The sequence below is a fragment of the Echinops telfairi genome, unplaced genomic scaffold, assembly GCF_000313985.2.
Source record: "Echinops telfairi isolate 266 unplaced genomic scaffold, ASM31398v2 ScPeMD7_2;HRSCAF=8, whole genome shotgun sequence".
Classification (NCBI taxonomy): domain Eukaryota; kingdom Metazoa; phylum Chordata; class Mammalia; order Afrosoricida; family Tenrecidae; genus Echinops; species Echinops telfairi.
Window position 1 is genome coordinate 41,737,664 of NW_022103898.1, and position 15,895 is coordinate 41,753,558.

The 15,895-nt window shown below is 38.6% G+C and overlaps 1 pseudogene; it reads left to right on the top strand.

Annotated features, from left to right (window-relative positions):
• The window catches only part of LOC101645066, a 39,833-nt pseudogene extending 28,431 nt beyond the window's left edge, over positions 1 to 11,402 (top strand).
• Positions 11,403 to 15,895: the final 4,493 nt, after the last annotated feature.

Consider the following 15,895-nt stretch of genomic DNA (forward strand, 5'->3'; position numbering starts at 1 on the left):
TTTGTCTTCAGTGATCCCTTCAACACCTCATGATCACACAGGCTGATATGTTCTTCCATGTGGGCTTTGTTGCTTCTGAGCTAGATGGCCACTTATTTACCTTCAAGCTTTTAAGACCCCAGATGCTATATCTTTTGATAGCTGTGGGGAACAGAAAGATTTCTCTTATATTGTCTCCCCAAAATATATGCCAGATTTGGCTTGAGAATGACTGTTCACTAGGCGGTCAGCAAAAGTAGGTCAGAGGTTATTCTCCTTAACATCAGCCATGAAGAGTGGGTTGGGAGTCATTCTCACTGAGAGGTATCAGCTCTCTAGATCAAACAGACACCACTGTTTATCCCACACAAATAGGGCCCATTCCTTTCTGTTATTGTTCGCTTGAGGCAGTGCCCATAGGCAAGCCCGGGACCAATCTAAGATGACTAAGCTGAGGTTACCATCTTGCCACACATGCCCCCCTATTCCCTCCTCTTACTATTGCGCGTTCACCCCTAGGTCATCCCCCTCCTATTGCTTGTTTTGCCTATGTTACAACCCCTCTCTATGACGTAGGTTGTTATCTGCTATCAGGGGGCTTGCATGCCTCCCAGGATAGTAATTGCCTGCTTTATTGTATGAAACACCAGAATGATCAAACCTGTTCAAGGATGAATTGTACTGCCCCCCTCTGTGATGCATAATGCTGTGATGTATCCCCCTAAAGTAATATGATGTGTGGTTAACAATAAATAAGGAGGCTCCCTGGTTCTAGGGAGGGTGGCTGGCAGAGGGTGGCTGGCTGAGAGGTGGCTACGGAGGATGAGGCAGCTGCGCCTACGCTGACGACTAAGCCCCCTCCACGAGGACCATCAAGTGGGGCTGAGGTGAGATATGCTACCATGAATTGCGTCTGACTCCATTACTTGACTCCATCCTTTAACTCTCATGGTCTCTATGACTTTACTATAATCTCTACTTATTATCACTGTACAATTGTGCCTACCGAACCTATGATGTTTTGTGGGGTTCCCGCTTCCCTTTAACCCCACAGATAGCCGGGTACCATCAGCTTTCTTCACCACATTTGCTTATTCACCCGCTTTGTCTTCAGTGGTTGTGTCAGGAAGGTGAGCATCATAGAATGCCAATTTAATAGAAGAAAGTATTCTTGCTTTGAGGGAGTACTTGAGTGGAGGGCCAATGTCCTTCTGCTACCTTAATACTAAAGCTATAAATATAGGCACATAGATCTATTTCCCCATCCTCATATAAATATATTTGCATATGTACATGTCTTTATCTAGACCTCTATAAATGCCCTTTTCCTCCCAGCTCTTTCCTCTATTTCCCTTGATTTTCTTCCTGTCCCACTATCATGCTCTCATAGGTATAATTCCTTGACAAGCATATTCAGGGAAGGAGAAGATTTAAAATACTAATTATTTTTTTATTTGAAATGATAAATTTGAAGTGATTCCTTTTCCAGTTAAGGAAGTCCACTCATCATTTGGAGCTGAGCAACTGCATTAAATATATATACTTAGTAATTATTTGCTCACTGATATTCAGCACCCCCAGACATGAATGAATTATAACAAGGACACTTATAGGAGAAAAAGAATAAATTCCTCAAAAGCAAGAAAAGAATTAACTGCCATTGAGTCCTTTCAGAACCATAGCCTAAGAAGATTTTATTCTATAGGAAACACTGATCATTACAGAACAGGGGAAATAAGGACAGAGGAAAGAAGAGAGTGAGAAGAAAGCTTAGGAGAGAATGATGCCGCAGACTCCAAAGGAAGAGAGGAGACTTAGCACCATCACAAATCACAAAGACGCCTATTGACAAACACCCATCAAATACTTGTCCTAGGTTTACTTATTATAACGTTGCTGGTGATGACAAAGCTTCAGTTTGTCAGAAGCTGAAGCTAATCAGTGAGTCAGCAGTAAAGAGTGGGTAGAGCCAATTCACTCTAAAAGTTTGATTAGACAAGCAAGAAACAATTGTGATCTTTCATATTCTATTGAGGTGATATGTACTATTAATGATTCACCTAAAAACATTACAATGGGACTTAGTTTCTCAGATATTTTAAAAATAATTGCTATTACTTATTTCTCCAAATTACTGTTTGTTGTATGTGGTTAATTGTGCTTTTGTAAAATTTGTATTATCTAAATAGGAGATAAATGATGTGCATAAAATTACATCCATTTAGTAGCAAACATTCTAGAATTTCTGAAGGTGACATAAGGTAATATAAGTTCTTTTAAAAATTAGAGCTGTCAAAATTTAACCCACAAGTCCTCCTCAAAGTCTTAAATATAAAGAAAAAAAGTTATGTTGGATAAGTATTTGCTGCATACATAAATTTTCATCTTAAAATGAAATTGGCTAACACACTCAAACACAAAAGTTAACTACTGACACTTTGGGGTAAGGAAAAAAAAGAAACTAGATGAACAAATGCAAAACCTAACATGATTGACATAATAAGTGAATCCATTTCAAATTTAGGAAGAAAAATAGTATCTATTATTTAAATACAAGTAACTGAAAAACTGAGATGGGAATGGAGGAAAGCATTACCTATAGGTTGTTCTCATTATTGTTCTGGCAACAGACAAAGCTAGGAAATTGGCTGTTGGTTAGCTATGCCACTTAGGAACTGGGAGGTTGTTATTAATTAACTTAATCTCCTGAAGATTCAAAAATCTTATCTGCAGTATTGGAATGATGATAGCAACCTGATGATGTGCTTGTGAGGGTTAAATTATGCAATAAAAAGAATGCTGGGAGGTCACAATCTGGCCTTGTCAAAGCTCTCAACAAAGGAAAACTGATGATGGTGATGATATTGATTATATGACTTCATTCCTTTAGGCCAGTTTTCTAATTCCCCAAATGATAAAGTAACAAGGCAAACCCAGGATTTAAAATGTGCACTTGCCAAGGGGTCATTTCCAAGTTCTCAGAGCTGTGTTAGTTAGTGAGGACACCTGCACAGAATTTTGCAGATTTTCGTGGTTCTCTACCCTCAGTGTTTCTATCAAATACACCATCTGTGCTTAGTGCAATGTAGACTTTTGAAAGTCAGTTATGTTTTGGAAATCAAAACAACTATTCCACTTGGAAATATCCCTTGATTTCTTTCATAAGTGAGAGGAAAAATGTGTTTTAAAAACCTCTAACCTATTATGAACAAGAAAAGGCGACTTTAAAAAGATAATTTTCAAGTATTAGAATACTATCTGGCACTTAAGTTGATTCACACAGATTTGAATAGTTTATACGTATGTTCCAAATTAAAATATGTTCTGACATTTTGTTGGCCTATTCTTTGGGAATTTTTAGTGCAATTCTTCATAAAATCCAATAGGAAACAGGGAACCAATTACAAGGATCTACATATAGCTTCCTCCCTGAGAGGATGGACAACAGAAGAGTGGGTGAAGGGAGACATTGGATAGTGTAAGATATGACAAAATAATAATAATTTATAAGTTATCAAGGGTACATGAGGGAAGGGCGAGCGGGGAGGGAGGTGGGAAAATGAGGAGCTGATATTAATGGCTCAAGTATAGAGCAAATGTTTTGAGAATGATGAGGGCAATGAATATACAAATGTGCTTGACACGATGTACGTGTGTATGGATTGTAATAAGAAATGTATGAGCCCCCAATAAAATGATTTTTTTTAAGTATAATAGCAAACAATTGTTTGGGAGAACTCCCTCTTGAATGCTTGGCTTTTAACAATCCTGATGAGAACATCAAAACTCACTGATTCACTTTCAGTAATTGACTTGTACAGATGTGCTTGCTTTCAGAAACATCTTGAGAACATTTGCATTAATTATGTATTAAAGATATTTTTTTGCAACTGGAAAAATCACTCAGTAAAACTAACAAAGTGAAGAGAGTTGTAAGCAAACTAAATATAAGTATTCTGAGATATAAAATTTTGTATGTAAGAAAAGTATTATCTATTTATTTTTTAGAAAATATTTAAAGAAATTTAAATCTTATGGTGTTTTCTCTTTCAGTGTAAAGATCCTCTATAAACAGCAATCTGGGAATGATTTTTTAATTTGGAAATATTTAAATTATTTTTCTTACTGCTCTTCTTTTCTTTTTTAATTTAATCATTTTATTGGGTGCTCATACAACTCTTATCACAATCCATACATGCATCCAATGTATTGAGCACATTTGTACATTTGTTGCCCTCATCATTCTCAAAACATTTGCTGTCTACTTGACTGCTCTTATTTTCAACGACACAAATAAAGAAAAGAAAAACAGTAAAAAAAAAAAAAATTAAAACTTTTCACTTAGACAAAGCCAAGATAAAATGGCTACATAGTCTGACACTCTGTAATCACCTGACACTCTGTAATCATCTATTCAGAGCAAATATTTTGTAAAAAGAAGAAAACAAGCAAGCCTCAGTTCTGAACCTCCTCAGTGAAAGAGAAACCAGAATCAGACACAACCTAACAATTCAGAGGGAAAAACATGCACCAGAGTCCTGAGAAAACAGTGGATCTTGGCCTTCCCTGGCAAGATGCAGTCAAGAGGCCCTTCCCCCAAGTGCTTCAGTCCTCAACATCAAAAGAGGGTAAAAAGTGAGCTGATAATTTTCCTTTCACCTACACCTGCCAGGGCCCCGGAGATTGAATCTAATCCCATAGACAGAGGATGGTGGCACCCCTTGCTCAGCATACCTGGTCAGTGGAGTCAGCCTGTCCTGGGCAGGGTGGGTTTAAGTAACCCCGCATTGGGAAAGGGTGAACTTAATAGAACCAGGGGATGAAATTAACGTGGTAGAGCCTCAAGCCCAATTACCATCCATAGCTCTGGGGCCTAGAAATATGCAGCCTGCATGCCAGCTCCTGTTGGGAAGGGATAACTAAAATAGATCCTGGGACTTGATCTTCTAGTCAGATCCAGTGAAAACAGCTCCTGTGGGCAAGCAAAATATCTTGGATTCTGTCTTCCCCTTCTCTTCATGACACCTGTTTGGTCGTTAGTGTACACCTGGTGAAACTGCTGGAACTGACCTTGAGACTGGGACTTTAGCAAGCAATAATATTTAACTTTGGCCTCTCGTCATTCACTGCTCAAAATAGGCTATTGCCACATGACCCAGCCATCAGTTGATCTTCAAGAGCTCCAGGAGGTGTAGAGAATACTAATTATTCCACTATAACCGACCAACAAACAGAGAACAATTGAACAATTGTATGTATGTATATATATATTTTTTTCCTCAGAAACAACAGGCAGCTTTGGTGCAGACAAGAAAACAAGAAAAGATGGCATAAATGACTAGTCTGCATTCAGAAACAGACTCAAGGGATAACTCAGATGAATAAAAGACTTTAGATCTTTCTGTGAGGAAGTTCAGAAGAAAGATCTTCAGTGGCTTTAAGTGGATTAAGGAAGAAATGAACAGAACTACAGATAAAGCAGAAAAGGAGATAGAGGACTTCAGAAAGGCTCAAAAACAATCTGAAAAAATAAATGAAAAGTCTGGAATAATTCAACAACTCCAAAAAGCAATGTGAATAATTATTAAGATATTAGAACGCATAACAATTTGAAAGAACAAAAGAGCAGAATTGAAACAATGTAAACACAAATCAATGATTCATAAAATAAATCTTCCAAGAGAAATATATTTAAGAGAGAGAGAGAGAAGCTGCAGAAAACCCAGGAAGTCTATGGGACCGCAGTGTGTTCAATTAATGTGGCCCTTCTAGCTATAATTCCTTATGTGATGTGCCGGTGGATATAATCCCATTTTTGGAAGGCATTGTCCATTACCAGATTAAGGTGGAGTATAGCTTTAGACTACCTTACTAGAAAGTGTGACGTTAGTCAACATACTTTGCATCTTTGTTGGTCTGCTAAAGACAAAATCCACATCTCCATCATAGCCATGCCTCTGTCTGTCTATATGAGCCATCTCAGGTAGAAAAAGCCAGCTTAGGCCTAATGGTAGAAGACTTTCCACCTTCCTGGCTGAAATGGAGGAAGCAGAGTCCAGACTGTGGTGCAAAAACTCTTTCTTGTACAGAGCGAGAGAAGCAGTACAGAGACAATAGGAAGGTAAAACTAAGGGAAAGGTCCACAGAATTGGAAGCAAGCGACCATGTGACTGAGAAGGCTGAAGACTAGAGAGAGACCAGTTTGCTGGCTGAGGAGAGGTGTAGTGTGAACCATTGTATCCTTTCTGTTTATTGACCCTGATTAATGGTAGCCTATTAAGTTTCCTTATAAAGCCCCATAATTGTGAGGATTGTCTATGGGTTCTGTGTGGTGATTGCAAATAATTATTGTAATCCTTCTTGGAAAGAGGAAAGCCAGAGGAGATCAAATATGGCCACTACCTGCCCACAGCCCACAGCCCTGCCCCCACCCCCCAAAACCACTACTGCAGGGACACTATGAAAAGGTGCAATCCAGAAGGAAAAGAAAAAAAATAACCACAGATAAAATAGTTCAAGAAATATTAGAAGTTCAATGGCGTCGTGATAGAGCAGAAAAGAACAATTTGAGAAGCTCAAAGAAGCCAAAGAGAACTGTCCCCAGAGGAAAGTCACCAAAGCACACTGTCATCAAGCTTCCCAAGGTTAAACAAACTGAAGTGATCGCTGATTAAGGTATATCGATAATAATGTCATATTTTTCAATAAGAACCATGCAGGCAGGAAGGCAATTAAATGCTATATAGACAAACTTGAGAGAAAAAATGCCAACCCAGAATTCCATACCAGAGAAATTATCCACCAAATACAATAGAGAAATAAGGTCATTTTCAGGCAAGGAAAGGCCAATGGAATTTGTAAAACAAAACCAATCTGCCAAAAAAATTTAAGGGAGTTATATGGACAGAGAATAAGGAACAACAGAGAGCAACATAAAATCAACATACAAGACACCATCTTCGAGAAATCAGTCTACTCAAGTAATACACAAGTTTAACAAAACCACAAGGTTCAAAATAGGAAACCAGAGATGACATTCCACAAAGAGTCCTGTACACAATCATAGAGAAAACAGAGTAGATATTAAAGTGCCAAACAGAAAAAATTGAGCAGTTCACAAAAAAGAACAAACTTCCTTAAACATAGAAAGAAAATAATAAAAAACAAACTAACCTCAAAGAAATGTATAAAACCTCAAGAAAATTAAAAATAGGAGAATCATAAAAAACAACAAAACAGTAAAAATAACAAAAAGCAAAGATAAAAGAAAAGAAATTCCATAAACAAATTCAGCACAGAAAATTATGAACAAAGAAATGATGCCATACAATAACAATCAAAGCATAACTATCAATAACAATATTGAATGTAAATTAATTAAGTACAGCAGTTGAGAGACACATACTAGAAGAATGGATAAGAAAACAAGGATCTACATATAACCTCCTCCCTGGAGGATGGATAACAGAAAAATGGGTGAAGGGAGATGTCAGACAGTTTAAGATAGGACAAAATAATCATAAGCTATAAATTATCAAGGGTTCATGAGGGAGGGGGAGCAGGCATGGAGGGAAAAAATGAGGAGCTGATACCAAGGGCTCAAGTAGAAAATGTTTTGAGAATGATGATAGCAACAAATGTATAAATGTGCTTGGCACAAAGGATGTATATATGGATTGTGGTAAGAGTTGTATGAGCCCCCAATAAATTGATTGAAAAAAAGAGAAAGGAAAAACAACAAGAAAACATGACCCACTGATATAATACACACAAGAAACACACCTCAGACAAAAAGGGGAAAAAAGACTAAAATCAAAGCATACGCAAGAATGGTTCAATATTAGAAAAATGATTCATATCATCCATCATATAAGTGAAACAAAAGAAAATATCATGTTAATTATATCAGTTGATGCAGAAAAGGAAGTGGAAAAACTTGAACACCATTTTCATAGCAGTTTTAATGGTATATAATTCAAACATCATACAACTCAGTAGTTCAATCACGTCAAGAAGAGTTGTACAGTCACCACCACAATCAGCTTTAGAACATTTTAATTTTTGTACTCCTTGTTATTCACTCCCCATGCCCCCTCAAACTCCTCTGCCATACCCCCAAAGAATTATTAATCCAGTTAGTGCCTCTACACATGTCCTATATGGATTTCTAATAGATTTGCTATAAACAAAAAAATGTTAAAAACTAACAAACAAACATAAACTAACCACAATAACAAAAGTAAAACAGATAAAAACTACAATGGAAAAGAAAGCAGGAAATTTTAAAAACCAACACAAACTTAAAATGGATCAAATGATAAGTCAATTTTCATTCCTTTTTAAACAGTTTTATGGGCACATAATTTACATATAGTATAATTCAATAATTCAATCATATCAAGAAGAATTGTAAAATCATTACCACATCAATTTTAGAACATCCCTCCCATACACCATGGTTAAATCGCTTTTAAAATGAGTGGAACAATCACAATAATTTCTAGTGCTCCCGCCTTCATTATTACTCCCGAATCCCCTTTCCCTCCCTATCACCTCCAGCCCGTACATCCCCTGTAAACCTTTGTATCAGTTATTATCACTGTGCAGCCACTCCTGTGCTTCACAAACTGGAAAATCCAACAGAAATAATAAGAAACGAAGTGGAAATAAATTGGCAAGTATAAATAATAATATAAAGACAAAAAGGCAAATAAAGATTAAGAAAGAAAGGACCCCATCAACATTCAAACAGCTAGGGAAGTGATTTCTATCATGGAACAAGTAAGAGCTACTTGAGCCCAGAACAAATTCAGGTCAGGTAGGAGGTCAGCTGACCAAGAACAGAGTTCGATCAAGCATAATCAGTATTATAATCGTCTCCGCCTTATAGTAAGGCTGTTTGAGACTCTTACTTTTGCCTATAGGAGATCTGCCATCAGCTCAGTCTGACTAGAAACTCTGCAGATGGGTTTTGGGCTCCCACTGTCCTCCCTAACCTTCTACAAATTGGGTGTTCATAATTTTAGTTCTGTTACTTTTCCCTTTGCCATATTCAAATTTCATCATTCATATCTTTGGATCACAAAAGCGTATGTGCTTCTTCCATGTGGACTTAGTTTACTTCTTGCTTGTTGGCTGCTTATTTGAATACAAGCTTTTAAGACACCAGATACTATTCCAATTGATAGTCTGCCACGTTCTACTTTCTTCCACCCTCTGCTGTAGCACCATTATCTTCAGTGATCATTTCATGAAGGTGAGTATCGAGCAGAGCCATCTTATCAGAACTAACTGTAATTGAATTGGGACTAGAGTTAAGTAGGAGCCTAGATTCCATGTGCTTGTTCATGGGATTTGCAGGTCTCAGATTTACTTAGGTGGTCCCAATATGACAAAATCAAAATCCTGTAAGACCAACTGTACCAATAGCAAACATGTGCCAACCAGCAACCAAGCAGAACACACACACACACAAAGAGGGGTGGGGGAGGAAGAAAGTAAAAACAAGCTACAAGCAGGAAAGCAAAACTCCATATAAACAAAGCAGTACAGCCTCATCAATCACCCCCCTGGGGTATAAGAGGATTGCACCATTATCATCTTCAATGTTCCCAGTGACCCATCACTCCAGTTCTACCTTGAGCCACAACCCATGAGTTCTTGCCCTACAGTTGGATCTCCCATTCGAGTGGGTACTTCAACTCTCCTTGTTGATAAAAACAATAAAATAGGACAATACGGACAATTGCTCAACATAAAAGAGGTCATATATGCAAAACCAGTTTGCTCAAAACTTAAAGCATTTCCCTTCCAAACCAGAACCTAATAGGATTGCTCTATGTCATCACTCTTATTTAAAATACTCCAGGACGTTTTAACTAGAGCTGTTAAACATCAGAAAAAAATCAAAGACATCTAAACTGGCAAAGAAGAAGCAAGATTCTCTATTTACAGACAATATAATCTTATAAATAGAAAATCCTAATGCCATGATAAAAAAATTGCTGATACCAATTGAAAATATTGATAACAGCTGGCTAACACTCAACATGCAACAATCAATAGCATTCTTGTATATTTGAAAATTTTTGAAAAGGATTTTTTTTAAAAACATTCAGAATAACCACTTAAAGGATAAAATACTTAAAAATAAACATAACCAGAGAAACAAACGTCTTATCCAAAGAAGACTGTAAGACCCTACTACAAGAAACTAAACGATGCTTACATTAAAGGAGTAATAGCCCATATTCATGGATAGTAAGACAATGTAGTGAAAATGTGTTAAGACCAAATACACTCTATAAATTCAATGCAGTTCTGAAGCAAATCCAGCACCATTATTCCAATAATTGGGAAAACGAATCACTAACCTTATAGAAAGAAGAGAGACCAATTCCCCAGCCTTTCAGGTCCCACACTGAAAAGGTTGGAAATGACCCAGGGAGCCCGGGCTCTTGATCCCGGAGAGATCTGGGCGCTGAAACCTTGTGGAGCCGCAACCACAGCCCGGAACAGCATGGTGTGGCAGCCTCCTGCCTCAAGGATCTGAGAGGGCCTTTACTGGCCATTGATAAGTCCCTGGCACCAATCACTTTGGTCCTAGCCGAGGATGGCACCATAGCAGATGATGACGATTATTTCCTGTGTTGGCCTTCCAACACGAAGTTTGAGGCGGCGGCCAGTAAATAGAAGTGGGCTGACAGCAAACCAGATGGAGGTATAGCTGGGTTTTTCCAAGATCTGAAACAGACAGCAGGGTCGGAGTAAGTGGAAGAACGTGGCCAGGCAGCTGGAAGAAGATCTTTCCAACATCATTCTCCTGTCCGAGGAGGGCCTCCAGGTGCTGCTCCATGTCCCGGGCTCAGACCTGGCTCCGGAGCTCGGCCACAGCTGTGCCGCCGGCCGGCGGCTCCATAACACCTTGCAGCAGGTGCTCCACCAGAGAGAGGGAGGAAGCCGTCAGGCCAAGCAGCTCCCCCAGCGGTACCTGCAGGCTTTGCAGAAGGAGGGGGGCGTCTGGGCCAAGCATCAAGAGGCCCCCGCTGGGTCTGGTGAAGATATAGATATGGTTGACACGGGCCTCAGCCACGAGCCAGCCACCAGGATTGCCCTCAGGAGCCAGATCCTTAGCGTTCTGGAGGAGAAGCCTGCCCGGAACTGAGCTTGTCGAGGCAGGATGTGGAGTCGGTCACCAGAGAAGACCCCAAAGCCTTGCTGTGGCGTTGAGCTGGAGCACGGAGAAAGCAAGAACTGCTCACCAAGCCTGTGCGCAGGAGCCCAGCCTGCGCCTGCAGCAGATCCAGAGCCTGCCCTCGCTCAGGAAGACGCCACTGCCCGGACAGGGCCAGCATCCCAAACGAGCCAAGCAAGACCCCACCCAGCCCAGCTGGAAAGGTGCAGAAGACACCTGTGTGGTCTGACTTGTCTGTTATCAGGAAATACCTCAGCCCAATCCACCTGCTCGCTCTTCTACCCCCTGCCTTGGGACAGGTTCTCCCGGAACAGGCTGGACCGCCGCCTCTACGCCCCTACAGAATGGCCGTGAACAAGTCTCAACACACCATACCCTGCTACCCACTTTGAGTGAGGGTCTGTACCTGTACCCACCGTGTTCCGTCTCCCCTGTTGACATGTGGCTCTGCTTTCTGTTTAAAGTCACTGTGAAGAGCTTATCACATATTGGATGCACTGTCCTAGGTCTGAAGGAGTCCCTGCGTGGCACCAATGGTAACCAAGAGGCTGGAGGTGTAAGGCCTCCCAGAGGCAGCTTGGTGGCCACTGGAACCCCGTGGAGCAGGTAGGGTCTAAACAGCAATTGATCATTGGTTGTCCTTCTCCTAAAAGCAGGTGGCCCTTGTTTAAAACTCTAAACTATAACCATGAATCATGGGGGGGAGGGGGGGGTGACTTTTTTTGCAAGTTGATGGACATGTTTGATTGTTTGTGTAAAGGCATTTATTAAGTTTGCCGACTACAGGGACTTAGTATAATTCACCATTTCATATATCTAACTCAGTATTGTGAAATTATATCTGTTACCACTGTGAAAAGTGGTTCAGTTTTCTAATCTCTTCTACCAGCAGGGAGGATTAAAGCCATTAAAGCTCATTTCCATGAGATGAAAAAAAAAAAGAAAGGAAAGCAACCCAGGATAAACAAACTATGATGCAAAAACAAAATACTACTGAAAAACAACGTAGGAGTCATCTTATTTCCTAATTTCACAATCTAGTCTACATCCATAGTAATCAAAACAAAGATACGCAGACCAGTGAATCAAAACACATGCCCTAGAAATACAACCCATACCTACATACACCTGGCGTTCTATAAAGGACGAAAACAGAGTAAACGGAGCAAGAGATAGTGTTTTCAATAAATAATTCAATCAGAAATGGGAAGAATACAGGAATATACAGTTCAATTAAGATGATATCATATGAATAAATGCTCATTATTATTAGCTATAAGACAAATACAAGTTGAACCATCAATGAGGTAACACCACACACCAGCACTGACATCGATTTTTTTTAAAGAAAATGTTGGAGAGGATATGGAAAGACTGAAACACTCCAACACTAATGTTGGAATTGTACAAGTGTGCAGTCATTACAGAAAATAGTATGACACTTCCTTAAACAAATGTGAATAAAAATACATTGTGATCTAGCAATCTCTCTACTTAAGAAATAAAGAATAAAATATGGACAGATATATTTGTACATGCATATTTATCACAGCACTTTCCATAATAGCAAAAAGATGGAAACAACCCAAAAACCTATTGTGGAGGAATATATAAATAATCACTGCTACATGCATACAACAGAATATTACGCATCTCTAAAAAACGATAAAAAAATGTGTCAAACACCTCACAATATGGATTTGGAAAACGTTATATTCAGCAAAGTTAATCAGTCTCATAAAGACAAATACTGCATATGCCAGTATCATAAAAGAAGAAAACTAAAGAAAACAGTTTTCACAGCCAAAGAAGGCATTCAGGCTACAGCAGTGAGCCAGCGAGGGAGTAGGAGGGGGCAAAGAGCAAGGACGGGGAGAAAGGCAGGGGTGGAGACAGGGTTAGGGACATTGGGTGCTTTCTGAGGGATCGTCAGTACAACCGTGTTTGGCATGCTTTTCCCCATGTGTGCTGTACTTCCCCACACAACAGGTGTTAAAAAGCAAAGAAACATTTTTTTCATTTAGATATGTAATTTAAAATTCTACCAGATTTTTAATTGTTATTTTACAGAGTTGGGAATATTGTTTACTGGTAACATTTTTAATTTTAAAATAACTAGATAATAACATAAAGATCTCAGTAAATGAAGTAGACATTGATTATGAATACCAAAAATATTTTATCTCACATGAAATTTTTGCCAAAACTGACACAGGAAGACCTCTGCTGAAAGGTAACTAGTGCCCGAGGAAGTTGCTGTGGTTGAGTAGAAAATGTAAAGTTTGGGAAGTTTTTATCTGTAAATGAATAACCCTGTAATTTATCTGTCTGAAGAGTTCTATGTGGGATGGTATGCATGTGAGGATCCGGGTGGTGCAGTGGGTTAAGCTTCAGCTGCTAACCACAAGGTTAGCTAGTCATAAGCACCATTCTCTCCACAGGAAAACAAATGAGGTTGTCTGCTCCTACAAGAATTTCCACTCTCTGAAATCCCAGAGGGCAGTTATACTCTATCGTGAAGGTCGCTAGGTTTCAAAATAAACTCAACATCACTGCATGGTTATATGCATAAGGGTCTGGCAATGTCTTACAAAGCTATTTTTCAGTTGTATGTTCCTTTGAAGAAAGTGCCCTAGCTAAAATGAAAGACAGGGTAAAAGACAGAAGAAGATTGATAAAAGATTTCCCAAAAGCTCCATGAAACATCGGAACTTGTCAAGTTAAGCAATAGCCTAATATTAAGTAGAACATAATAAATATGTCCAGAAATGAGCCCAGAAAACACATTTTGCAATTAAATGTGGATCAGGGATGTGAACTTCAACTCTGTATCCTAAATGATCCCATATAATGCACAAAGGTAATAAAGAAGTTTAAAAAAGACCAACTTAAGAACATCCTATAAAATAAAAGGAATAAAAATAGAAATAAAATTATCAATAATATAGACCATCTAAAATACATAACCACTATTCATCTGACAATTTTTTTATACTGTGGTGACTTGGATGTTATTGTGATGCTGGAAGTAATACAAATGATATCTCAAATAGCAGCATGGTTGTTTACCCATGGAGGATACAACTTCTAGACTAAAGCAGACTAGAACGATATAGTAGTCTGTTTGGGGGGTGGGGATGACTACTGAAAACTTTATGAATATCAGGGAAACATGTTTCTGATAGATCCCAGAAGATGACCCTCCCAGGTTGGAAGTCATTCAAACTATGTCCAGGGAGGAATAGCCTCCTGAAATAGAATCAGCCTTAAAGACTGAATGAAGTAAAGCATTGAGAACCACCACTTGCTGTTGTGACATGACTCAAAATGAGATTAAATATCTGCAGACAGTTTTAGTAATCATAATGTCTGAAGTCTGAATCTAGGAAAATTGGAAGTTGTCAAATAATAAATGGAACATATAAAGACTGATATCATAGGGGATCAGTGTGCTGAAATGGATGGCTATGTGCCATTTGAATCAGGCACTCATATGGTCTACTATGTTGGGAATGTCAAATTTAAGAGGAATGACATAGCATTCATTGACAAAATTAATGTTTTAAGTTCTATTCTGAAGCACAATGCTTCCATTGATAGGATAAGTTCTATATACCTATAAGAAAGACCAATTACTACAAATATTATTCAAATTTGTACAGCAACTACTAATGCAAAATATAAACAAATTAAAGATTTCCCCCAACTTCTGCAGTCTGAAATTGATCAAACATGCAATTGAGTTGTAGTGATAATTATTGGTTATTGGAAAATGTATGTAGGAAACAAAGAAAAATGGTCAGCAGTTGGAAAACATGCTTTGAGGATAGAACATGATAGAATTTTGAAAGACCAACAGCTTATTCATTGCAAATAACTTTTTTCAAAAACATCACTGGCAACTATACACATGACCTTTACCAAATGGAATATGCAGTAATCAATTTTGTTATCAATTGCTCATGTTCAAATTAAAGTTTAAAAAGAAGGACATAAATCAATTTCATGAGACCCAAAGTATGACCTTGTATATATCACAAGTTAATTTAGAGACTATCTCAAGAGTAGATTTGATGCATTAAATCTGACTGAGGACCAATCTGTGGGGTGATATTAAGGACATTGAATTAGGCTGGGTTGTCTAGAGAAACAAAACCAGTGAAACTCATGTATGTATGAAAAATAACATCATATCAATAAGTAATTCATATCAAGACAGCATCCCAGCCCTATCCAATTTAAGTCCATGAGTCCGATGCTAGCTGGAGCCTGCTTCAAACTCACATAGCTGTTGGCTGATGCAGAAATGTGAAACTAAAAGTTGGTGATCACAGGCTGATGGGTGAGACTTGCATGGATCCAACTCAGGATAAACATAGCAAGCATAAATATAAACACAGGGCCACCCCTGGAGGCAGACAGAGTCCCAGAGAGGAAAAAGATGAAGGGTCAGAAGATGGGATAAGAGTTCCCAGTGTCTCATAAAAAGATACCACCTGATTGACAGGTTGGACTTCACCACTACATTTTCTTTCTTTTTTTTTTTTTCACCACTACATTTTCACATAGGTTCAAGTTAACATAAAATGTAAGTGGAGGCACTGTGACATCATAGTGAATGATGCATAACTTAGACTGTGTCATCTTACTTTTAGAATTGCAAATTAGATTTCTGAAACTATTTGCATTTGATCATCCATAGCTGAGTGTTAGTAAAAGAAA